Below are 24636 nucleotides of genomic sequence, written 5' to 3' on the forward strand. Positions count from 1 at the left end.
TCCTCCACGGCTCTCGCCTCGTTAGGCGTCACTTAGCATACCCACGTTGTCCTCTTTCTAGCATTTGCATGCCCCGCCCCTTCCTGTCCTCTGCTTCTAGCCGGCTGGCCGGAAAGCCTGGCAGCCGGGGGATGCTGGGAATCAGGCCAGGATGCCCTGGACAGCTCCCCGACAGGAAGTGGCCGGCGCCTCGCCCTCGCCTACCCGGGACACTGCTCCCCTGTAGCCAAAGGCCTATAGATAAGGCTTGGCCGTTCGTGGCCGTTCGGGGACGGGCGGGGCGGGCAAAGAAGGAAAAGGACTCTGTATTTTCCTTCATTGCTCAGAGAAGCCAAGGGCAGTGTCCACTTCTCTGCCTCCCTCCCTCCCTCCCTCCCTCCCTCCCTCCCTCCCTCCCTCTCTCTCTCTCTCTCTCTCTCTCTCTCTCTCTCTCTCTCTCTCTCCCTCCCTCCCTCTCTTTCCTCATCTCTTTCCGTTCTACCTCGATCCTACTGACTTGCTGTAAAACTTCCTCAATTCGTTCCCCAGTGAAATGGATCCAAAAACGAAGGAAACTCCGATGCTGGAAAAGCAGTCTCCTTCTGACATTTTTCTCTTCCAAAGTGCAGCGTCTGGATGGAGAAGGAAATAGAAATAAAAAAAAGTTCCAGAAAACGTGAAAAATATATAAATAAATAAATAAAGCGCGTTTGCGGCACATCAATGACATAAATACATAAATAAAGCAAGACGCGGTGACCAGGGTGGTTTTATTCGCGCGCAAACACAGTAGCGCCACTTTACAGGGTTTCGTAGTGAAGCGCTACTTTCGTTTTCTCATCTATCTTTCAACAGCATTGTTTTCCCCGGGTGGGGAAGTGCACCATTCCTGGAGGTACTGCAATACCAGGTTGATGCGTGGAGTGGACAGAGCAAGCTCCTATTCCATCTCCCTGTTCCAAAAATCAATTTAATATATGGTCCCCAGATAGAGGACGTATCAGATATTAAACTGATAAGAACAGATTTTTTTTATTCAAAATAGATTTTATTGAAGATCAAGTATTATACAAGAGAATATATACATATCATACAAAGGGGAATGCGGCGACCCCTAAGTAAATTGTGAATATACAATAACATTTCCACGACAGTGTGGAAGACAACTAGAAGAATACAGATTTGCTAATCCAAAAACTTGGCATGGAAAAACACAAGGAATTAAAAAACAGCTAAAAGCAGATCAAAAAACAGCAAAAAAGACTGCAAAAAAACAAAAACCACATCCCGGCCTAGTGCCAAGTTAGAGTAGCAATCAAGAAACCCCATTGACCAAGAATAGGAGCCCAGCACCATAGTAGCGGTTCCAGAATACCCAGGAAAGGCCTACGAAGAGAGAAAAACAGACTGCGCATAGTGATCCTGTTCCTGCCAAAATATGACAGAACTCAGGAGGAAAAGCCCTCTTACCCCTTACAGCAGTACAAAAGTTAAGTTATTGTGTGAAAGAAAAAAAAACCGTAGGAGACATCGTCATGCACTGACACTGGAAAACAAAGACAAAAGAGATGCACGCTAGTAGACCGCAGTATCAAAGAACAGTACTGGCCTCTGTTGCAGAAGTGCAAAGGCAGGTGAAATATTCAGTTCATCTGAAAACATGAACAGGAGCATATTGCATGCATACGAAAGATAACACCAAGAGTCCAGGCGCTATGCAGCCCTGAAAAAACTGGAGAAGTGAGAAGGACCCTACCCCTGCGGTCCAGGGGTCAAAACGCCTCTCAGGGTGGATGAAAGATCCAAACACGGGTGGCCCAAGACACGCTCTTCCGTCTGACATCCTGTGCAACGTACTCCTTAATGGACTTCTGAGCAATCTTCCAAACAGCAACTGGAGAGAGAGTGTCCTTTTTCAAAACCATCATGTTTCTGGCATCCCAAAGAGCAGTCTTTACAGCAGAAACAATGCACCAAACCACTCTCCATTGATCCGGATGCCATGGTCCCATGCCTGAAGCGTGCTGCACCAAACGATAAGACAGCTGGTCTTCCAACAGATGATGGGTCAGGTACTGCAGAGACCGTCTCCAAACTGCTGTGGCAAAAGGGCAATCCCAAAAAACATGCGCAGCTGATTCCTCATCTCGACATCCCTCCCTAGGACAGACTGGAGATACCGCCAAGGATCTACGGTGCAAGGCTCTTTTCGTTGGTAAGACCTCGTGTGCCGCCCTCCAATGGAGATCTCGATGGAAACCCAAAATCTTTGGATGGGCCATCCCAAGCCAAGCAGCTCTGGATCTGTCCTCTGCCATGGCTGGCAGTGCAGTCACCGGCAACCTACTGGACACGAAAGCAGATACTATTTTAAACGATTTCCAACAAAAAGTTTCCAACGTTTGCAATTGATAGGTTGTCAAAAAACTCTTCACAAAACCATAACAGTCAGGTGACGAAAAAGCAAGGGGAGAAATGTTGGTGGGCGTCCACATTTTCAGGGATCTTAAAACAAAACCTAAGTTGTATTTCACAAAAGCTCCCGCTTTGGACTTGGCAAAGAAAAAGATGTGGAGATGAACAACAACAAAATACAAATGAAGGATATGTCGCAGATCAGGTAAGTTCATGCCTCCTGCACCCCTCGGCTTGTACAGAACGTCTCTCGCCAATGGCTCCATGGCGCCTCTCCAGAAGAAAAGAGCGAACTTCCGTGCCAGGATCACTTGTACTCTTCGCGGTGGAGGAAACACTGCAGCCAAGTAAAACAGACTGGGCAGTAACACAGTCCTTAAAACAAAAACCCTCCCCTCAAAAGATAAATCTCTTAATGACCAGAGACCAAGAGTCCTGGAAACTTGTGAAACCTTCTCCTGCCAGTTCTTCTTCCCTTGGCCGTCCTTATCAAACTTGACTCCCAACACCGTTACAGCGTCTGGCATGCGTTGAATTTCTGGACAAGGATCCTCCTCCCACTTCCCATAAAGCATGCTTTGAGATTTATGAGCATTGAGTTTAGAGCCAGAACTTTTACAATAGATGTCAACTCTATCCAAAGCAGATCTCACAGATAATCTATTGGTACATAAAAGGGTAACATCATCCATATACAATTGAACTTTGACAGATTGTCCACCGCTCCCAGGGATATGCACCCCAGAAATGCGCGTGTCCTCCTGGATCATTTTACTAAGACATTCAATAGCACAAACAAATAACGTGGGAGACATAGGACACCCCTGCCTCACTCCACTTTTGACAGCAAATTCCCTGGAGAACCAACCATTATATAATACTTTACTAGTAGAGGCCTCATAGATCCATCGCAGCCACTGAATGAACAATAAAGGAAAACCCATTGCAGTCAATACGTGCCATAGAAATGCATGAGAAATGTTATCATACGCCTTTTCAAAATCAAGACTCAGCAAAGCCAAAGGGGAATGCCTTTCTAATTGAAATTGAATAGAGTCTCTAATGAGAACCAAACAATCTGAAACCCGCCTCCCTTTAACCGCACTCACTTGATCTGGGGAAATGAGGTCAGAAAGAATCTCTCCCACCCTCTGAGTCAACAGCTTCATGTATAACTTGTAATCAGTATTCAGCAGAGTGATAGGCCGCCAATTTTTTAACTCAGCTCTATCACCCTTTTTGTGTAATAAAACAATGATACCTTCACAGAATTGCTTGGGAGTTACACCAAGAACTTTCCGCTCCCGACAGACTTCCAATACCGAGTCCTTCAAAACTGGCCAGAACTCCTTATAGAACTCAATTGGAAGTCCATCTGGACCGGGTGATCTCCCATTGGCGAAGGAACTTAGAGCAATATCAAGGTCCTCCACTGAGAAGTCCTTCACCAAGCTCTGTTTTTGCCTCAAAGTCAGTGTGTCTTTGATCACTGCCAGGGAAGCTGCCGACTCAGAGGGACTAACAAGTTTCTCAGAGTACAGGTCCGCAAAAAACTCAGTCAACACCTCACCCATGCCGTCCGTAGTAGTCTGCAACCGTCCCTGACTGTCCTTCCATCCATCAGCTGCCCTTTGTTCCTCTATCACTTTCTTAAAAAAATAGCGGGAACATTTTTCATTCCCATCCACCCATTCAGCTCTGGCAAGGGACTTCACAATCTCCAGACGCTGCAAATATATATTTTCAATCTCTTCTTCCAAGTCTCTCACTTCGTTCACAACATTCAAACCCAATCTGTTCATACCATACAATCTCTGCAAGCGTCCCTGTAACACATTCAAATAACGCACCCTTTCTCTCGCCAGCTTTCTACCTTCTTCCCTAAAAAACTCACCAATTCTCCCTTTGACCCGCAACCACCAATCAGTCCAACTCTTAAAAAAGTCCTTTAAAGTCTTCCAACCCTCAAAACGGTCAGAAAATAGTTTCTTCAGCCCTTCTTCCTTCAAAAGAGAAACATTCAGCTTCCACACACCTCTACCATGGACACGCACCTGGTCCAAAACTATGTCTGCCCTTAGTGCCATATGGTCCGAAAAGAAAAGTGGCTCAAGTACACATTTTGCACATTTTAAGTCATTAGAGATAAACACAAAATCAATCCTGGACCTTAAAGACAAGTCTGGACCATGCCAAGTAAAAAATCCTACATCAGCACTGTTCCCATCACTCCCAGCCCGAGGTCCAGCCCGTCTCCCAGCCCCAGGATTAGCCTGTAAAAAAGCATCAGTTAAATGAAAGTCCCCCACAATATCCTTGAGAACATGGCCTGTTTTGTCTATAGGGCGTCCGCTCCCTGTATCATTACTAGTTAAACCAGTGTTAAAATCTCCTGCCCAAATCAAACTCCCTCTGGTCAAACATGCACTTCTACAAACATGTTCAAAAAGATGCAGTCGTTCGTCTTTATCAGCAGGAGCATAGGTATTCAACAAAGTAAAGGGAGCACCCTGGAAAAGTGCCTTGACCCTTAGCGCCCTCCCAGGTTTGAGCACTGTGGAATCAACTATACTCACTTTCCTGCTGGCTACCAAAATCGCCACTCCACTGTTCCTATTGCCATCTTCTCCAGACCAAAAAGAAGGACCTTTCTTCCAAGCTTGCTGCCACCAAGAGTAGTCTGTTCTGAAAGGAATCTGACATTCTTGGAGACAAAAAACATCCACCCCCTTCATTTCCCCCAAACAAAATAACACCTTATCCCTCCGTTCCGCACTACAGACACCTCTGACATTAATGGAAACAATTTGCAAAGCCATTAGGAAAAACAAACATAAATGTAAAACGTGAACAATCTTGGCCATACTTACTTGTTAGATGAAGCGGACTCAACAACCATGAACATATCATCCTCACTGTTTACCTGGGAGTCCAGCAGGATCAACTCCTTAAGATCCTGCTTTACTTCTGCATCAGTTTTGTTGATGTCACCACTCTGCGCTCCCAACTTCCCTTTTTTCCCTGAGCCACTTTCACCATTCTCTGAACTAAACTTCTTACCCAAAGCTTTGCCCTCCTTCTTTTGGGATGCAACCTCCCCCTTATCTAAGGTAGTCCTTCTCCCCCTCATGGTTCTTCCACTCCCCCCCACAGGTACCAGCACTCTTTGCGGTAAAGCATTTTTGGGAGTCAAAGAAGACTGGCTCACCAATCCTTCACCATTGTCAGTAGTGGATGCCCTAAGGACGGACCCCGCATCCTGACACTTGCCATTCTTCATCTTACCCTTGCTGGTGCTGGGCTCAAGAGAAGACTCCACTCTCCCATCTTCAGATGCTGCTTGCACTTTCTTCTTTTTCACGCTCTCCTTTGCCTCCCCTTCTTCCAAGCTCTTCCGTCGTTCCAGCTTCCGCTCCAGCTTCAGCTTCTCCGCCACCAACTGACCTTCGATTTCTGCAATATGCTGAACAAGTTGTGACATACCCTCACTGTCCTTCTCCCCAACCTCCACCACAGAGTCTTGTTGGACTTGTCGGAGTGGGAGGGACTCAACTTCTCCCTCATCCATGGAATCCTCCCCATCTGATGACAAAGGAGTCCAGAATTTACCCTTCACCTTATCCAGGAGGGGCAAGGGTGCCACAGAAGACTGTGTTGCATCCTGGTCCCCCCTGACACAACCAGAGGGCAAGTTAGCAAAAAGACTGTCAGGCAGATCCTGCGCCGTCATACCATCACATTGGTTTGAAGCTACACACTCTTCAACACCTCCGGATCCACCCTCCCCTCCCTCAGTGCCCGGACAGCGGGGAGTGGGACCCTCCACTAGAACAGCCTGGTCCTCCGTCCCTGTAATGGGAGCTGCTGCCGAAAGCGGCGCGTTATGCGCTACCTCAGCAGCCGCGTTCTCCTTCTCTGCTCTTACCAGTTCTTCCTCAACAGCTGTGTCACTCAAAGCCGTATTCTGTAACCCAACCCTGATATCGCTAGCGTCAGAGTTGGTGAAAGCGCTCATGGGATTCTTCAATTTGTTAGCAAAGGATGAGGGACAATCACGATAAAGGTGACCATCTCTACCACATAGATTACACAAACGCCTCTCGACACAGTCCTTGGCCACATGCCCTTCACCCCCACAATTAGAACAAATAAGTTTAGTGCACTCAGATTGGACATGGTCCCGAGCCCCACACCTCCTGCACAACTTGGGTTGACCAGCATAGAACAACAAAATCCGATTGGGGCCTAACAGGAAAGAGGAAGGCAAATGACACAGACCCCCCACCCCAGACGGATCCACTTTTAATTTGACTGAAATGCGCCAAGACCCATTCCATATTCCCAAAATATCACGCACCTTTTCCAAATTATGCGCAGTTTCACAATTCCTTTTAAGCCACATCAATAAATCATGTTCACTGACAGTTTCGTTATATACCTTGATAATAACAATTTTGGAACGAAGATCAGTTAACCCATCTACATTAAAACAAGCCAATTCGTTTTTACCCCTTTCAATTTCAAACGTGGACCAAAACCGGGTTAAACATACAGCAGAGTTAAAGCTCACATCCCACCCATTGCCAACAGGGAGCGCAATAACACAGAATAAATCGCTGGCTGCAACATGCAACATTTTTTGTAAAATAATCTGCACAAAATCAACCCTAGACATACTTAATTTCTTCTCACCTGACATGAATTCTTGCTTGATCGTGAAGCGCACGCAAAAGTGCCTTCTAATGCCTGTTCTTGGAGCGCCTTGCGACATCCTGAAACAGAGGAAGGGAGCAGAGTGGAAACGAAGGGGGAAGGAAAGAGTTAACAGAGAGAGAGGAGAGAATGCTCACAACTCGCGCTGAAGTCCGTTGATCACCTCAGCTGTGTGGTAACTAAGGCAACGAGTCATCAAAGTGCCCAGCAGCAGCCACGAAGGTTCGGAGCCTGTCTCCCTCCCTCCACGCTCCCACCAGCGAGGACTCCAGCCCCCAGCGCCGAGGCACTGAGAGACCAGAGCCCCCACCAGCAGAGCGCAGGGGAGAGAAGCGGAGAGAAGGGCCTCACTCGTCCGAATCGTAAGTCCAGGAATCTTGAAAGCCTCAGTACCTGCAGATAGGAATGAAAACACACACGTAGAAAAAACACCAACCAGCACTGTTCAATAATCGCTGAAGAGGCACGCCGTTTGCCACATCCCGCGCACAGAGCATCAGCCTTGCCCCGGACAAGCCAGGGTACGAAGGCCCGTCCCCATGCACAGAAGAGGTGACAAAAAGAATGAACCCCAAAAGGTCAGGCACCTCACAGCCCTTCACACGCAGCCTGGCCCCGGACAAGCCAGGGAACACAGGCCCAGTGCTACAAGGCTGCAGATATCCCAACCAGCCCAGACCAGACCAAATACAAATGCACTTGATCTTAGCCAAAAGGCCGAGAAGCGATAACCAGAATGGTGCCAGAATTCGCACCTCCCGGAGCAATCTCCCTGGCTGACCCGGACCGGGGTCTTCCCTCGCACCGTCGCTTGAGGCCCTTTCGCCTCTTTTTCTGACTCCTAGTGGGAGCTCAGCATGTGCCCATAGAAAGGAGGTCCTGGCCTCGGGCCTTCTCCCGGCTCCCAGAGTCCTCCACGGCTCTCGCCTCGTTAGGCGTCACTTAGCATACCCACGTTGTCCTCTTTCTAGCATTTGCATGCCCCGCCCCTTCCTGTCCTCTGCTTCTAGCCGGCTGGCCGGAAAGCCTGGCAGCCGGGGGATGCTGGGAATCAGGCCAGGATGCCCTGGACAGCTCCCCGACAGGAAGTGGCCGGCGCCTCGCCCTCGCCTACCCGGGACACTGCTCCCCTGTAGCCAAAGGCCTATAGATAAGGCTTGGCCGTTCGTGGCCGTTCGGGGACGGGCGGGGCGGGCAAAGAAGGAAAAGGACTCTGTATTTTCCTTCATTGCTCAGAGAAGCCAAGGGCAGTGTCCACTTCTCTGCCTCCCTCCCTCCCTCCCTCCCTCCCTCCCTCCCTCTCTCTCTCCCTCCCTCCCTCTCTTTCCTCATCTCTTTCCGTCTCTACCTCGATCCTACTGACTTGCTGTAAAAGTTCCTCAATTCGTTCCCCAGTGAAATGGATCCAAAAACGAAGGAAACTCCGATGCTGGAAAAGCAGTCTCCTTCTGACATTTTTCTCTTCCAAAGTGCAGCGTCTGGATGGAGAAGGAAATAGAAATAAAAAAAAGTTCCAGAAAACGTGAAAAATATATAAATAAATAAATAAAGCGCGTTTGCGGCACATCAATGACATAAATACATAAATAAAGCAAGACGCGGTGACCAGGGTGGTTTTATTCGCGCGCAAACACAGTAGCGCCACTTTACAGGGTTTCGTAGTGAAGCGCTACTTTCGTTTTCTCATCTATCTTTCAACAGCATTGTTTTCCCCGGGTGGGGAAGTGCACCATTCCTGGAGGTACTGCAATACCAGGTTGATGCGTGGAGTGGACAGAGCAAGCTCCTATTCCATCTCCCTGTTCCAAAAATCAATTTAATATATGGTCCCCAGATAGAGGACGTATCAGATATTAAACTGATAAGAACAGATACTACACTTGATCTTAGCCAAAAGGCCGAGAAGCGATAACCAGAATGGTGCCAGAATTCGCACCTCCCGGAGCAATCTCCCTGGCTGACCCGGACCGGGGTCTTCCCTCGCACCGTCGCTTGAGGCCCTTTCGCCTCTTTTTCTGACTCCTAGTGGGAGCTCAGCATGTGCCCATAGAAAGGAGGTCCTGGCCTCGGGCCTTCTCCCGGCTCCCAGAGTCCTCCACGGCTCTCGCCTCGTTAGGCGTCACTTAGCATACCCACGTTGTCCTCTTTCTAGCATTTGCATGCCCCGCCCCTTCCTGTCCTCTGCTTCTAGCCGGCTGGCCGGAAAGCCTGGCAGCCGGGGGATGCTGGGAATCAGGCCAGGATGCCCTGGACAGCTCCCCGACAGGAAGTGGCCGGCGCCTCGCCCTCGCCTACCCGGGACACTGCTCCCCTGTAGCCAAAGGCCTATAGATAAGGCTTGGCCGTTCGTGGCCGTTCGGGGACGGGCGGGGCGGGCAAAGAAGGAAAAGTACTCTGTATTTTCCTTCATTGCTCAGAGAAGCCAAGGGCAGTGTCCACTTCTCTGCCTCCCTCCCTCCCTCCCTCCCTCCCTCCCTCCCTCCCTCTCTCTCTCCCTCCGTCCCTCTCTTTCCTCATCTCTTTCCGTCTCTACCTCGATCCTACTGACTTGCTGTAAAAGTTCCTCAATTCGTTCCCCAGTGAAATGGATCCAAAAACGAAGGAAACTCCGATGCTGGAAAAGCAGTCTCCTTCTGACATTTTTCTCTTCCAAAGTGCAGCGTCTGGATGGAGAAGGAAATAGAAATAAAAAAAAGTTCCAGAAAACGTGAAAAATATATAAATAAATAAATAAAGCGCGTTTGCGGCACATCAATGACATAAATACATAAATAAAGCAAGACGCGGTGACCAGGGTGGTTTTATTCGCGCGCAAACACAGTAGCGCCACTTTACAGGGTTTCGTAGTGAAGCGCTACTTTCGTTTTCTCATCTATCTTTCAACAGCATTGTTTTCCCCGGGTGGGGAAGTGCACCATTCCTGGAGGTACTGCAATACCAGGTTGATGCGTGGAGTGGACAGAGCAAGCTCCTATTCCATCTCCCTGTTCCAAAAATCAATTTAATATATGGTCCCCAGATAGAGGACGTATCAAGATATTAAACTGATAAGAACAGATACTACACTTGATCTTAGCCAAAAGGCCGAGAAGCGATAACCAGAATGGTGCCAGAATTCGCACCTCCCGGAGCAATCTCCCTGGCTGACCCGGACCGGGGTCTTCCCTCGCACCGTCGCTTGAGGCCCTTTCGCCTCTTTTTCTGACTCCTAGTGGGAGCTCAGCATGTGCCCATAGAAAGGAGGTCCTGGCCTCGGGCCTTCTCCCGGCTCCCAGAGTCCTCCACGGCTCTCGCCTCGTTAGGCGTCACTTAGCATACCCACGTTGTCCTCTTTCTAGCATTTGCATGCCCCGCCCCTTCCTGTCCTCTGCTTCTAGCCGGCTGGCCGGAAAGCCTGGCAGCCGGGGGATGCTGGGAATCAGGCCAGGATGCCCTGGACAGCTCCCCGACAGGAAGTGGCCGGCGCCTCGCCCTCGCCTACCCGGGACACTGCTCCCCTGTAGCCAAAGGCCTATAGATAAGGCTTGGCCGTTCGTGGCCGTTCGGGGACGGGCGGGGCGGGCAAAGAAGGAAAAGGACTCTGTATTTTCCTTCATTGCTCAGAGAAGCCAAGGGCAGTGTCCACTTCTCTGCCTCCCTCCCTCCCTCCCTCCCTCCCTCCCTCCCTCTCTCTCTCCCTCCCTCCCTCTCTTTCCTCATCTCTTTCCGTCTCTACCTCGATCCTACTGACTTGCTGTAAAAGTTCCTCAATTCGTTCCCCAGTGAAATGGATCCAAAAACGAAGGAAACTCCGATGCTGGAAAAGCAGTCTCCTTCTGACATTTTTCTCTTCCAAAGTGCAGCGTCTGGATGGAGAAGGAAATAGAAATAAAAAAAAGTTCCAGAAAACGTGAAAAATATATAAATAAATAAATAAAGCGCGTTTGCGGCACATCAATGACATAAATACATAAATAAAGCAAGACGCGGTGACCAGGGTGGTTTTATTCGCGCGCAAACACAGTAGCGCCACTTTACAGGGTTTCGTAGTGAAGCGCTACTTTCGTTTTCTCATCTATCTTTCAACAGCATTGTTTTCCCCGGGTGGGGAAGTGCACCATTCCTGGAGGTACTGCAATACCAGGTTGATGCGTGGAGTGGACAGAGCAAGCTCCTATTCCATCTCCCTGTTCCAAAAATCAATTTAATATATGGTCCCCAGATAGAGGACGTATCAGATATTAAACTGATAAGAACAGATACTACACTTGATCTTAGCCAAAAGGCCGAGAAGCGATAACCAGAATGGTGCCAGAATTCGCACCTCCCGGAGCAATCTCCCTGGCTGACCCGGACCGGGGTCTTCCCTCGCACCGTCGCTTGAGGCCCTTTCGCCTCTTTTTCTGACTCCTAGTGGGAGCTCAGCATGTGCCCATAGAAAGGAGGTCCTGGCCTCGGGCCTTCTCCCGGCTCCCAGAGTCCTCCACGGCTCTCGCCTCGTTAGGCGTCACTTAGCATACCCACGTTGTCCTCTTTCTAGCATTTGCATGCCCCGCCCCTTCCTGTCCTCTGCTTCTAGCCGGCTGGCCGGAAAGCCTGGCAGCCGGGGGATGCTGGGAATCAGGCCAGGATGCCCTGGACAGCTCCCCGACAGGAAGTGGCCGGCGCCTCGCCCTCGCCTACCCGGGACACTGCTCCCCTGTAGCCAAAGGCCTATAGATAAGGCTTGGCCGTTCGTGGCCGTTCGGGGACGGGCGGGGCGGGCAAAGAAGGAAAAGGACTCTGTATTTTCCTTCATTGCTCAGAGAAGCCAAGGGCAGTGTCCACTTCTCTGCCTCCCTCCCTCCCTCCCTCCCTCCCTCCCTCCCTCTCTCTCTCCCTCCCTCCCTCTCTTTCCTCATCTCTTTCCGTCTCTACCTCGATCCTACTGACTTGCTGTAAAAGTTCCTCAATTCGTTCCCCAGTGAAATGGATCCAAAAACGAAGGAAACTCCGATGCTGGAAAAGCAGTCTCCTTCTGACATTTTTCTCTTCCAAAGTGCAGCGTCTGGATGGAGAAGGAAATAGAAATAAAAAAAAGTTCCAGAAAACGTGAAAAATATATAAATAAATAAATAAAGCGCGTTTGCGGCACATCAATGACATAAATACATAAATAAAGCAAGACGCGGTGACCAGGGTGGTTTTATTCGCGCGCAAACACAGTAGCGCCACTTTACAGGGTTTCGTAGTGAAGCGCTACTTTCGTTTTCTCATCTATCTTTCAACAGCATTGTTTTCCCCGGGTGGGGAAGTGCACCATTCCTGGAGGTACTGCAATACCAGGTTGATGCGTGGAGTGGACAGAGCAAGCTCCTATTCCATCTCCCTGTTCCAAAAATCAATTTAATATATGGTCCCCAGATAGAGGACGTATCAGATATTAAACTGATAAGAACAGATACTACACTTGATCTTAGCCAAAAGGCCGAGAAGCGATAACCAGAATGGTGCCAGAATTCGCACCTCCCGGAGCAATCTCCCTGGCTGACCCGGACCGGGGTCTTCCCTCGCACCGTCGCTTGAGGCCCTTTCGCCTCTTTTTCTGACTCCTAGTGGGAGCTCAGCATGTGCCCATAGAAAGGAGGTCCTGGCCTCGGGCCTTCTCCCGGCTCCCAGAGTCCTCCACGGCTCTCGCCTCGTTAGGCGTCACTTAGCATACCCACGTTGTCCTCTTTCTAGCATTTGCATGCCCCGCCCCTTCCTGTCCTCTGCTTCTAGCCGGCTGGCCGGAAAGCCTGGCAGCCGGGGGATGCTGGGAATCAGGCCAGGATGCCCTGGACAGCTCCCCGACAGGAAGTGGCCGGCGCCTCGCCCTCGCCTACCCGGGACACTGCTCCCCTGTAGCCAAAGGCCTATAGATAAGGCTTGGCCGTTCGTGGCCGTTCGGGGACGGGCGGGGCGGGCAAAGAAGGAAAAGGACTCTGTATTTTCCTTCATTGCTCAGAGAAGCCAAGGGCAGTGTCCACTTCTCTGCCTCCCTCCCTCCCTCCCTCCCTCCCTCCCTCCCTCCCTCTCTCTCTCTCTCTCTCTCTCTCCCTCCCTCCCTCTCTTTCCTCATCTCTTTCCGTCTCTACCTCGATCCTACTGACTTGCTGTAAAACTTCCTCAATTCGTTCCCCAGTGAAATGGATCCAAAAACGAAGGAAACTCCGATGCTGGAAAAGCAGTCTCCTTCTGACATTTTTCTCTTCCAAAGTGCAGCGTCTGGATGGAGAAGGAAATAGAAATAAAAAAAAGTTCCAGAAAACGTGAAAAATATATAAATAAATAAATAAAGCGCGTTTGCGGCACATCAATGACATAAATACATAAATAAAGCAAGACGCGGTGACCAGGGTGGTTTTATTCGCGCGCAAACACAGTAGCGCCACTTTACAGGGTTTCGTAGTGAAGCGCTACTTTCGTTTTCTCATCTATCTTTCAACAGCATTGTTTTCCCCGGGTGGGGAAGTGCACCATTCCTGGAGGTACTGCAATACCAGGTTGATGCGTGGAGTGGACAGAGCAAGCTCCTATTCCATCTCCCTGTTCCAAAAATCAATTTAATATATGGTCCCCAGATAGAGGACGTATCAGATATTAAACTGATAAGAACAGATACTACACTTGATCTTAGCCAAAAGGCCGAGAAGCGATAACCAGAATGGTGCCAGAATTCGCACCTCCCGGAGCAATCTCCCTGGCTGACCCGGACCGGGGTCTTCCCTCGCACCGTCGCTTGAGGCCCTTTCGCCTCTTTTTCTGACTCCTAGTGGGAGCTCAGCATGTGCCCATAGAAAGGAGGTCCTGGCCTCGGGCCTTCTCCCGGCTCCCAGAGTTCGCCACGGCTCTCGCCTCGTTAGGCGTCACTTAGCATACCCACGTTGTCCTCTTTCTAGCATTTGCATGCCCCGCCCCTTCCTGTCCTCTGCTTCTAGCCGGCTGGCCGGAAAGCCTGGCAGCCGGGGGATGCTGGGAATCAGGCCAGGATGCCCTGGACAGCTCCCCGACAGGAAGTGGCCGGCGCCTCGCCCTCGCCTACCCGGGACACTGCTCCCCTGTAGCCAAAGGCCTATAGATAAGGCTTGGCCGTTCGTGGCCGTTCGGGGACGGGCGGGGCGGGCAAAGAAGGAAAAGGACTCTGTATTTTCCTTCATTGCTCAGAGAAGCCAAGGGCAGTGTCCACTTCTCTGCCTCCCTCCCTCCCTCCCTCCCTCCCTCCCTCCCTCCCTCTCTCTCTCTCTCTCTCTCTCTCTCTCTCTCTCTCTCTCTCCCTCCCTCCCTCTCTTTCCTCATCTCTTTCCGTCTCTACCTCGATCCTACTGACTTGCTGTAAAACTTCCTCAATTCGTTCCCCAGTGAAATGGATCCAAAAACGAAGGAAACTCCGATGCTGGAAAAGCAGTCTCCTTCTGACATTTTTCTCTTCCAAAGTGCAGCGTCTGGATGGAGAAGGAAATAGAAATAAAAAAAAGTTCCAGAAAACGTGAAAAATATATAAATAAATAAATAAAGCGCGTTTGCGGCACATCAATGACATAAATACATAAATAAAGCAAGACGCGGTGACCAGGGTGGTTTTATTCGCGCGCAAACACAGTAGCGCCACTTTACAGGGTTTCGTAGTGAAGCGCTACTTTCGTTTTCTCATCTATCTTTCAACAGCATTGTTTTCCCCGGGTGGGGAAGTGCACCATTCCTGGAGGTACTGCAATACCAGGTTGATGCGTGGAGTGGACAGAGCAAGCTCCTATTCCATCTCCCTGTTCCAAAAATCAATTTAATATATGGTCCCCAGATAGAGGACGTATCAGATATTAAACTGATAAGAACAGATACTACACTTGATCTTAGCCAAAAGGCCGAGAAGCGATAACCAGAATGGTGCCAGAATTCGCACCTCCCGGAGCAATCTCCCTGGCTGACCCGGACCGGGGTCTTCCCTCGCACCGTCGCTTGAGGCCCTTTCGCCTCTTTTTCTGACTCCTAGTGGGAGCTCAGCATGTGCCCATAGAAAGGAGGTCCTGGCCTCGGGCCTTCTCCCGGCTCCCAGAGTCCTCCACGGCTCTCGCCTCGTTAGGCGTCACTTAGCATACCCACGTTGTCCTCTTTCTAGCATTTGCATGCCCCGCCCCTTCCTGTCCTCTGCTTCTAGCCGGCTGGCCGGAAAGCCTGGCAGCCGGGGGATGCTGGGAATCAGGCCAGGATGCCCTGGACAGCTCCCCGACAGGAAGTGGCCGGCGCCTCGCCCTCGCCTACCCGGGACACTGCTCCCCTGTAGCCAAAGGCCTATAGATAAGGCTTGGCCGTTCGTGGCCGTTCGGGGACGGGCGGGGCGGGCAAAGAAGGAAAAGTACTCTGTATTTTCCTTCATTGCTCAGAGAAGCCAAGGGCAGTGTCCACTTCTCTGCCTCCCTCCCTCCCTCCCTCCCTCCCTCCCTCCCTCCCTCTCTCTCTCCCTCCGTCCCTCTCTTTCCTCATCTCTTTCCGTCTCTACCTCGATCCTACTGACTTGCTGTAAAAGTTCCTCAATTCGTTCCCCAGTGAAATGGATCCAAAAACGAAGGAAACTCCGATGCTGGAAAAGCAGTCTCCTTCTGACATTTTTCTCTTCCAAAGTGCAGCGTCTGGATGGAGAAGGAAATAGAAATAAAAAAAAGTTCCAGAAAACGTGAAAAATATATAAATAAATAAATAAAGCGCGTTTGCGGCACATCAATGACATAAATACATAAATAAAGCAAGACGCGGTGACCAGGGTGGTTTTATTCGCGCGCAAACACAGTAGCGCCACTTTACAGGGTTTCGTAGTGAAGCGCTACTTTCGTTTTCTCATCTATCTTTCAACAGCATTGTTTTCCCCGGGTGGGGAAGTGCACCATTCCTGGAGGTACTGCAATACCAGGTTGATGCGTGGAGTGGACAGAGCAAGCTCCTATTCCATCTCCCTGTTCCAAAAATCAATTTAATATATGGTCCCCAGATAGAGGACGTATCAGATATTAAACTGATAAGAACAGATACTACACTTGATCTTAGCCAAAAGGCCGAGAAGCGATAACCAGAATGGTGCCAGAATTCGCACCTCCCGGAGCAATCTCCCTGGCTGACCCGGACCGGGGTCTTCCCTCGCACCGTCGCTTGAGGCCCTTTCGCCTCTTTTTCTGACTCCTAGTGGGAGCTCAGCATGTGCCCATAGAAAGGAGGTCCTGGCCTCGGGCCTTCTCCCGGCTCCCAGAGTCCTCCACGGCTCTCGCCTCGTTAGGCGTCACTTAGCATACCCACGTTGTCCTCTTTCTAGCATTTGCATGCCCCGCCCCTTCCTGTCCTCTGCTTCTAGCCGGCTGGCCGGAAAGCCTGGCAGCCGGGGGATGCTGGGAATCAGGCCAGGATGCCCTGGACAGCTCCCCGACAGGAAGTGGCCGGCGCCTCGCCCTCGCCTACCCGGGACACTGCTCCCCTGTAGCCAAAGGCCTATAGATAAGGCTTGGCCGTTCGTGGCCGTTCGGGGACGGGCGGGGCGGGCAAAGAAGGAAAAGTACTCTGTATTTTCCTTCATTGCTCAGAGAAGCCAAGGGCAGTGTCCACTTCTCTGCCTCCCTCCCTCCCTCCCTCCCTCCCTCCCTCCCTCCCTCTCTCTCTCCCTCCGTCCCTCTCTTTCCTCATCTCTTTCCGTCTCTACCTCGATCCTACTGACTTGCTGTAAAAGTTCCTCAATTCGTTCCCCAGTGAAATGGATCCAAAAACGAAGGAAACTCCGATGCTGGAAAAGCAGTCTCCTTCTGACATTTTTCTCTTCCAAAGTGCAGCGTCTGGATGGAGAAGGAAATAGAAATAAAAAAAAGTTCCAGAAAACGTGAAAAATATATAAATAAATAAATAAAGCGCGTTTGCGGCACATCAATGACATAAATACATAAATAAAGCAAGACGCGGTGACCAGGGTGGTTTTATTCGCGCGCAAACACAGTAGCGCCACTTTACAGGGTTTCGTAGTGAAGCGCTACTTTCGTTTTCTCATCTATCTTTCAACAGCATTGTTTTCCCCGGGTGGGGAAGTGCACCATTCCTGGAGGTACTGCAATACCAGGTTGATGCGTGGAGTGGACAGAGCAAGCTCCTATTCCATCTCCCTGTTCCAAAAATCAATTTAATATATGGTCCCCAGATAGAGGACGTATCAAGATATTAAACTGATAAGAACAGATACTACACTTGATCTTAGCCAAAAGGCCGAGAAGCGATAACCAGAATGGTGCCAGAATTCGCACCTCCCGGAGCAATCTCCCTGGCTGACCCGGACCGGGGTCTTCCCTCGCACCGTCGCTTGAGGCCCTTTCGCCTCTTTTTCTGACTCCTAGTGGGAGCTCAGCATGTGCCCATAGAAAGGAGGTCCTGGCCTCGGGCCTTCTCCCGGCTCCCAGAGTCCTCCACGGCTCTCGCCTCGTTAGGCGTCACTTAGCATACCCACGTTGTCCTCTTTCTAGCATTTGCATGCCCCGCCCCTTCCTGTCCTCTGCTTCTAGCCGGCTGGCCGGAAAGCCTGGCAGCCGGGGGATGCTGGGAATCAGGCCAGGATGCCCTGGACAGCTCCCCGACAGGAAGTGGCCGGCGCCTCGCCCTCGCCTACCCGGGACACTGCTCCCCTGTAGCCAAAGGCCTATAGATAAGGCTTGGCCGTTCGTGGCCGTTCGGGGACGGGCGGGGCGGGCAAAGAAGGAAAAGGACTCTGTATTTTCCTTCATTGCTCAGAGAAGCCAAGGGCAGTGTCCACTTCTCTGCCTCCCTCCCTCCCTCCCTCCCTCCCTCCCTCTCTCTCTCTCTCTCTCTCTCTCCCTCCCTCCCTCTCTTTCCTCATCTCTTTCCGTCTCTACCTCGATCCTACTGACTTGCTGTAAAACTTCCTCAATTCGTTCCCCAGTGAAATGGATCCAAAAACGAAGGAAACTCCGATGCTGGAAAAGCAGTCTCCTTCTGACATTTTTCTCTTCCAAAGTGCAGCGTCTGGATGGAGAAGGAAATAGAAATAAAAAAAAGTTCCAGAAAACGTGAAAAATATATAAATAAATAAATAAAGCGCGTTTGCGGCACATCAATGACATAAATACATAAATAAAGCAAGACGCGGTGACCAGGGTGGTTTTATTCGCGCGCAAACACAGTAGCGCCACTTTACAGGGTTTCGTAGTGAAGCGCTACTTTCGTTTTCTCATCTATCTTTCAACAGCATTGTTTTCCCCGGGTGGGGAAGTGCACCATTCCTGGAGGTACTGCAATACCAGGTTGATGCGTGGAGTGGACAGAGCAAGCTCCTATTCCATCTCCCTGTTCCAAAAATCAATTTAATATATGGTCCCCAGATAGAGGACGTATCAGATATTAAACTGATAAGAACAGATACTACACTTGATCTTAGCCAAAAGGCCGAGAAGCGATAACCAGAATGGTGCCAGAATTCGCACCTCCCGGAGCAATCTCCCTGGCTGACCCGGACCGGGGTCTTCCCTCGCACCGTCGCTTGAGGCCCTTTCGCCTCTTTTTCTGACTCCTAGTGGGAGCTCAGCATGTGCCCATAGAAAGGAGGTCCTGGCCTCGGGCCTTCTCCCGGCTCCCAGAGTCCTCCACGGCTCTCGCCTCGTTAGGCGTCACTTAGCATACCCACGTTGTCCTCTTTCTAGCATTTGCATGCCCCGCCCCTTCCTGTCCTCTGCTTCTAGCCGGCTGGCCGGAAAGCCTGGCAGCCGGGGGATGCTGGGAATCAGGCCAGGATGCCCTGGACAGCTCCCCGACAGGAAGTGGCCGGCGCCTCGCCCTCGCCTACCCGGGACACTGCTCCCCTGTAGCCAAAGGCCTATAGATAAGGCTTGGCCGTTCGTGGCCGTTCGGGGACGGGCGGGGCGGGCAAAGAAGGAAAAGGACTCTGTATTTTCCTTCATTGCTCAGAGAAGCCAAGGGCAGTGTCCACTTCTCTGCCTCCCTCCCTCCCTCCCTCCCTCCCTCCCTCCCTCTCTCTCTCCCTCCCTCCCTCTCTTTCCTCATCTCTTTCCGTCTCTACCTCGATCCTACTGACTTGCTGTAAAAGTTCCTCAATTCGTTCCCCAGTGAAATGGATCCAAAAACGAAGGAAACTCCGATGCTGGAAAAGCAGTCTCCTTCTGACATTTTTCTCTTCCAAAGTGCAGCGTCTGGATGGAGAAGGAAATAGAAATAAAAAAAAGTTCCAGAAAACGTGAAAAATATATAAATAAATAAATAAAGCGCGTTTGCGGCACATCAATGACATAAATACATAAATAAAGCAAGACGCGGTGACCAGGGTGGTTTTATTCGCGCGCAAACACAGTAGCGCCACTTTACAGGGTTTCGTAGTGAAGCGCTACTTTCGTTTTCTCATCTATCTTTCAACAGCATTGTTTTCCCCGGGTGGGGAAGTGCACCATTCCTGGAGGTACTGCAATACCAGGTTGATGCGTGGAGTGGACAGAGCAAGCTCCTATTCCATCTCCCTGTTCCAAAAATCAATTTAATATATGGTCCCCAGATAGAGGACGTATCAGATATTAAACTGATAAGAACAGATACTACACTTGATCTTAGCCAAAAGGCCGAGAAGCGATAACCAGAATGGTGCCAGAATTCGCACCTCCCGGAGCAATCTCCCTGGCTGACCCGGACCGGGGTCTTCCCTCGCACCGTCGCTTGAGGCCCTTTCGCCTCTTTTTCTGACTCCTAGTGGGAGCTCAGCATGTGCCCATAGAAAGGAGGTCCTGGCCTCGGGCCTTCTCCCGGCTCCCAGAGTCCTCCACGGCTCTCGCCTCGTTAGGCGTCACTTAGCATACCCACGTTGTCCTCTTTCTAGCATTTGCATGCCCCGCCCCTTCCTGTCCTCTGCTTCTAGCCGGCTGGCCGGAAAGCCTGGCAGCCGGGGGATGCTGGGAATCAGGCCAGGATGCCCTGGACAGCTCCCCGACAGGAAGTGGCCGGCGCCTCGCCCTCGCCTACCCGGGACACTGCTCCCCTGTAGCCAAAGGCCTATAGATAAGGCTTGGCCGTTCGTGGCCGTTCGGGGACGGGCGGGGCGGGCAAAGAAGGAAAAGTACTCTGTATTTTCCTTCATTGCTCAGAGAAGCCAAGGGCAGTGTCCACTTCTCTGCCTCCCTCCCTCCCTCCCTCCCTCCCTCCCTCCCTCCCTCTCTCTCTCCCTCCGTCCCTCTCTTTCCTCATCTCTTTCCGTCTCTACCTCGATCCTACTGACTTGCTGTAAAAGTTCCTCAATTCGTTCCCCAGTGAAATGGATCCAAAAACGAAGGAAACTCCGATGCTGGAAAAGCAGTCTCCTTCTGACATTTTTCTCTTCCAAAGTGCAGCGTCTGGATGGAGAAGGAAATAGAAATAAAAAAAAGTTCCAGAAAACGTGAAAAATATATAAATAAATAAATAAAGCGCGTTTGCGGCACATCAATGACATAAATACATAAATAAAGCAAGACGCGGTGACCAGGGTGGTTTTATTCGCGCGCAAACACAGTAGCGCCACTTTACAGGGTTTCGTAGTGAAGCGCTACTTTCGTTTTCTCATCTATCTTTCAACAGCATTGTTTTCCCCGGGTGGGGAAGTGCACCATTCCTGGAGGTACTGCAATACCAGGTTGATGCGTGGAGTGGACAGAGCAAGCTCCTATTCCATCTCCCTGTTCCAAAAATCAATTTAATATATGGTCCCCAGATAGAGGACGTATCAGATATTAAACTGATAAGAACAGATACTACACTTGATCTTAGCCAAAAGGCCGAGAAGCGATAACCAGAATGGTGCCAGAATTCGCACCTCCCGGAGCAATCTCCCTGGCTGACCCGGACCGGGGTCTTCCCTCGCACCGTCGCTTGAGGCCCTTTCGCCTCTTTTTCTGACTCCTAGTGGGAGCTCAGCATGTGCCCATAGAAAGGAGGTCCTGGCCTCGGGCCTTCTCCCGGCTCCCAGAGTCCTCCACGGCTCTCGCCTCGTTAGGCGTCACTTAGCATACCCACGTTGTCCTCTTTCTAGCATTTGCATGCCCCGCCCCTTCCTGTCCTCTGCTTCTAGCCGGCTGGCCGGAAAGCCTGGCAGCCGGGGGATGCTGGGAATCAGGCCAGGATGCCCTGGACAGCTCCCCGACAGGAAGTGGCCGGCGCCTCGCCCTCGCCTACCCGGGACACTGCTCCCCTGTAGCCAAAGGCCTATAGATAAGGCTTGGCCGTTCGTGGCCGTTCGGGGACGGGCGGGGCGGGCAAAGAAGGAAAAGTACTCTGTATTTTCCTTCATTGCTCAGAGAAGCCAAGGGCAGTGTCCACTTCTCTGCCTCCCTCCCTCCCTCCCTCCCTCCCTCCCTCCCTCCCTCTCTCTCTCCCTCCGTCCCTCTCTTTCCTCATCTCTTTCCGTCTCTACCTCGATCCTACTGACTTGCTGTAAAAGTTCCTCAATTCGTTCCCCAGTGAAATGGATCCAAAAACGAAGGAAACTCCGATGCTGGAAAAGCAGTCTCCTTCTGACATTTTTCTCTTCCAAAGTGCAGCGTCTGGATGGAGAAGGAAATAGAAATAAAAAAAAGTTCCAGAAAACGTGAAAAATATATAAATAAATAAATAAAGCGCGTTTGCGGCACATCAATGACATAAATACATAAATAAAGCAAGACGCGGTGACCAGGGTGGTTTTATTCGCGCGCAAACACAGTAGCGCCACTTTACAGGGTTTCGTAGTGAAGCGCTACTTTCGTTTTCTCATCTATCTTTCAACAGCATTGTTTTCCCCGGGTGGGGAAGTGCACCATTCCTGGAGGTACTGCAATACCAGGTTGATGCGTGGAGTGGACAGAGCAAGCTCCTATTCCATCTCCCTGTTCCAAAAATCAATTTAATATATGGTCCCCAGATAGAGGACGTATCAAGATATTAAACTGATAAGAACAGATACTACACTTGATCTTAGCCAAAAGGCCGAGAAGCGATAACCAGAATGGTGCCAGAATTCGCACCTCCCGGAGCAATCTCCCTGGCTGACCCGGACCGGGGTCTTCCCTCGCACCGTCGCTTGAGGCCCTTTCGCCTCTTTTTCTGACTCCTAGTGGGAGCTCAGCATGTGCCCATAGAAAGGAGGTCCTGGCCTCGGGCCTTCTCCCGGCTCCCAGAGTCCTCCACGGCTCTCGCCTCGTTAGGCGTCACTTAGCATACCCACGTTGTCCTCTTTCTAGCATTTGCATGCCCCGCCCCTTCCTGTCCTCTGCTTCTAGCCGGCTGGCCGGAAAGCCTGGCAGCCGGGGGATGCTGGGAATCAGGCCAGGATGCCCTGGACAGCTCCCCGACAGGAAGTGGCCGGCGCCTCGCCCTCGCCTACCCGGGACACTGCTCCCCTGTAGCCAAAGGCCTATAGATAAGGCTTGGCCGTTCGTGGCCGTTCGGGGACGGGCGGGGCGGGCAAAGAAGGAAAAGGACTCTGTATTTTCCTTCATTGCTCAGAGAAGCCAAGGGCAGTGTCCACTTCTCTGCCTCCCTCCCTCCCTCCCTCCCTCCCTCCCTCCCTCTCTCTCTCCCTCCCTCCCTCTCTTTCCTCATCTCTTTCCGTCTCTACCTCGATCCTACTGACTTGCTGTAAAAGTTCCTCAATTCGTTCCCCAGTGAAATGGATCCAAAAACGAAGGAAACTCCGATGCTGGAAAAGCAGTCTCCTTCTGACATTTTTCTCTTCCAAAGTGCAGCGTCTGGATGGAGAAGGAAATAGAAATAAAAAAAAGTTCCAGAAAACGTGAAAAATATATAAATAAATAAATAAAGCGCGTTTGCGGCACATCAATGACATAAATACATAAATAAAGCAAGACGCGGTGACCAGGGTGGTTTTATTCGCGCGCAAACACAGTAGCGCCACTTTACAGGGTTTCGTAGTGAAGCGCTACTTTCGTTTTCTCATCTATCTTTCAACAGCATTGTTTTCCCCGGGTGGGGAAGTGCACCATTCCTGGAGGTACTGCAATACCAGGTTGATGCGTGGAGTGGACAGAGCAAGCTCCTATTCCATCTCCCTGTTCCAAAAATCAATTTAATATATGGTCCCCAGATAGAGGACGTATCAGATATTAAACTGATAAGAACAGATACTACACTTGATCTTAGCCAAAAGGCCGAGAAGCGATAACCAGAATGGTGCCAGAATTCGCACCTCCCGGAGCAATCTCCCTGGCTGACCCGGACCGGGGTCTTCCCTCGCACCGTCGCTTGAGGCCCTTTCGCCTCTTTTTCTGACTCCTAGTGGGAGCTCAGCATGTGCCCATAGAAAGGAGGTCCTGGCCTCGGGCCTTCTCCCGGCTCCCAGAGTCCTCCACGGCTCTCGCCTCGTTAGGCGTCACTTAGCATACCCACGTTGTCCTCTTTCTAGCATTTGCATGCCCCGCCCCTTCCTGTCCTCTGCTTCTAGCCGGCTGGCCGGAAAGCCTGGCAGCCGGGGGATGCTGGGAATCAGGCCAGGATGCCCTGGACAGCTCCCCGACAGGAAGTGGCCGGCGCCTCGCCCTCGCCTACCCGGGACACTGCTCCCCTGTAGCCAAAGGCCTATAGATAAGGCTTGGCCGTTCGTGGCCGTTCGGGGACGGGCGGGGCGGGCAAAGAAGGAAAAGGACTCTGTATTTTCCTTCATTGCTCAGAGAAGCCAAGGGCAGTGTCCACTTCTCTGCCTCCCTCCCTCCCTCCCTCCCTCCCTCCCTCCCTCTCTCTCTCCCTCCCTCCCTCTCTTTCCTCATCTCTTTCCGTCTCTACCTCGATCCTACTGACTTGCTGTAAAAGTTCCTCAATTCGTTCCCCAGTGAAATGGATCCAAAAACGAAGGAAACTCCGATGCTGGAAAAGCAGTCTCCTTCTGACATTTTTCTCTTCCAAAGTGCAGCGTCTGGATGGAGAAGGAAATAGAAATAAAAAAAAGTTCCAGAAAACGTGAAAAATATATAAATAAATAAATAAAGCGCGTTTGCGGCACATCAATGACATAAATACATAAATAAAGCAAGACGCGGTGACCAGGGTGGTTTTATTCGCGCGCAAACACAGTAGCGCCACTTTACAGGGTTTCGTAGTGAAGCGCTACTTTCGTTTTCTCATCTATCTTTCAACAGCATTGTTTTCCCCGGGTGGGGAAGTGCACCATTCCTGGAGGTACTGCAATACCAGGTTGATGCGTGGAGTGGACAGAGCAAGCTCCTATTCCATCTCCCTGTTCCAAAAATCAATTTAATATATGGTCCCCAGATAGAGGACGTATCAGATATTAAACTGATAAGAACAGATACTACACTTGATCTTAGCCAAAAGGCCGAGAAGCGATAACCAGAATGGTGCCAGAATTCGCACCTCCCGGAGCAATCTCCCTGGCTGACCCGGACCGGGGTCTTCCCTCGCACCGTCGCTTGAGGCCCTTTCGCCTCTTTTTCTGACTCCTAGTGGGAGCTCAGCATGTGCCCATAGAAAGGAGGTCCTGGCCTCGGGCCTTCTCCCGGCTCCCAG

General features: G+C 50.9%; 15 non-coding genes across 15 annotated transcripts; all 15 read right to left on the reverse strand.

Moving 5' to 3' along the window:
• Nucleotides 1-852: 852 nt before the first annotated feature.
• Nucleotides 853-1040, reverse strand: LOC146817047 (U2 spliceosomal RNA). Its single transcript, XR_014964923.1, has one exon. It is a non-coding gene; the product is annotated as a U2 spliceosomal RNA (small nuclear RNA).
• Nucleotides 1041-8826: 7786 nt separating this feature from the next.
• LOC146817048 (U2 spliceosomal RNA) lies at nucleotides 8827-9017 on the reverse strand. The gene has a single exon (XR_014964720.1). It is a non-coding gene; the product is annotated as a U2 spliceosomal RNA (small nuclear RNA).
• Nucleotides 9018-10011: 994 nt separating this feature from the next.
• Nucleotides 10012-10203, reverse strand: LOC146817049 (U2 spliceosomal RNA). The gene has a single exon (XR_014964897.1). It is a non-coding gene; the product is annotated as a U2 spliceosomal RNA (small nuclear RNA).
• Nucleotides 10204-11193: 990 nt separating this feature from the next.
• LOC146817050 (U2 spliceosomal RNA) lies at nucleotides 11194-11384 on the reverse strand. Its single transcript, XR_014964721.1, has one exon. It is a non-coding gene; the product is annotated as a U2 spliceosomal RNA (small nuclear RNA).
• Nucleotides 11385-12374: 990 nt separating this feature from the next.
• Nucleotides 12375-12565, reverse strand: LOC146817051 (U2 spliceosomal RNA). The gene has a single exon (XR_014964722.1). It is a non-coding gene; the product is annotated as a U2 spliceosomal RNA (small nuclear RNA).
• Nucleotides 12566-13573: 1008 nt separating this feature from the next.
• On the reverse strand, nucleotides 13574-13764 carry LOC146817052 (U2 spliceosomal RNA). The gene has a single exon (XR_014964724.1). It is a non-coding gene; the product is annotated as a U2 spliceosomal RNA (small nuclear RNA).
• Nucleotides 13765-14790: 1026 nt separating this feature from the next.
• On the reverse strand, nucleotides 14791-14981 carry LOC146817053 (U2 spliceosomal RNA). Its single transcript, XR_014964725.1, has one exon. It is a non-coding gene; the product is annotated as a U2 spliceosomal RNA (small nuclear RNA).
• A 994-nt stretch (nucleotides 14982-15975) lies between these two features.
• On the reverse strand, nucleotides 15976-16166 carry LOC146817054 (U2 spliceosomal RNA). The gene has a single exon (XR_014964726.1). It is a non-coding gene; the product is annotated as a U2 spliceosomal RNA (small nuclear RNA).
• Nucleotides 16167-17160: 994 nt separating this feature from the next.
• Nucleotides 17161-17352, reverse strand: LOC146817055 (U2 spliceosomal RNA). The gene has a single exon (XR_014964898.1). It is a non-coding gene; the product is annotated as a U2 spliceosomal RNA (small nuclear RNA).
• A 1000-nt stretch (nucleotides 17353-18352) lies between these two features.
• LOC146817056 (U2 spliceosomal RNA) lies at nucleotides 18353-18543 on the reverse strand. The gene has a single exon (XR_014964727.1). It is a non-coding gene; the product is annotated as a U2 spliceosomal RNA (small nuclear RNA).
• Nucleotides 18544-19533: 990 nt separating this feature from the next.
• On the reverse strand, nucleotides 19534-19724 carry LOC146817057 (U2 spliceosomal RNA). The gene has a single exon (XR_014964728.1). It is a non-coding gene; the product is annotated as a U2 spliceosomal RNA (small nuclear RNA).
• A 994-nt stretch (nucleotides 19725-20718) lies between these two features.
• On the reverse strand, nucleotides 20719-20909 carry LOC146817058 (U2 spliceosomal RNA). Its single transcript, XR_014964729.1, has one exon. It is a non-coding gene; the product is annotated as a U2 spliceosomal RNA (small nuclear RNA).
• A 994-nt stretch (nucleotides 20910-21903) lies between these two features.
• Nucleotides 21904-22095, reverse strand: LOC146817059 (U2 spliceosomal RNA). The gene has a single exon (XR_014964899.1). It is a non-coding gene; the product is annotated as a U2 spliceosomal RNA (small nuclear RNA).
• A 990-nt stretch (nucleotides 22096-23085) lies between these two features.
• On the reverse strand, nucleotides 23086-23276 carry LOC146817060 (U2 spliceosomal RNA). Its single transcript, XR_014964730.1, has one exon. It is a non-coding gene; the product is annotated as a U2 spliceosomal RNA (small nuclear RNA).
• A 990-nt stretch (nucleotides 23277-24266) lies between these two features.
• Nucleotides 24267-24457, reverse strand: LOC146817061 (U2 spliceosomal RNA). Its single transcript, XR_014964731.1, has one exon. It is a non-coding gene; the product is annotated as a U2 spliceosomal RNA (small nuclear RNA).
• Between the last annotated feature and the right edge of the window lie 179 nt (nucleotides 24458-24636).

The sequence above is a fragment of the Triturus cristatus genome, chromosome 6, assembly GCF_964204655.1.
Source record: "Triturus cristatus chromosome 6, aTriCri1.1, whole genome shotgun sequence".
NCBI classification, from domain to species: Eukaryota; Metazoa; Chordata; class Amphibia; order Caudata; family Salamandridae; genus Triturus; species Triturus cristatus.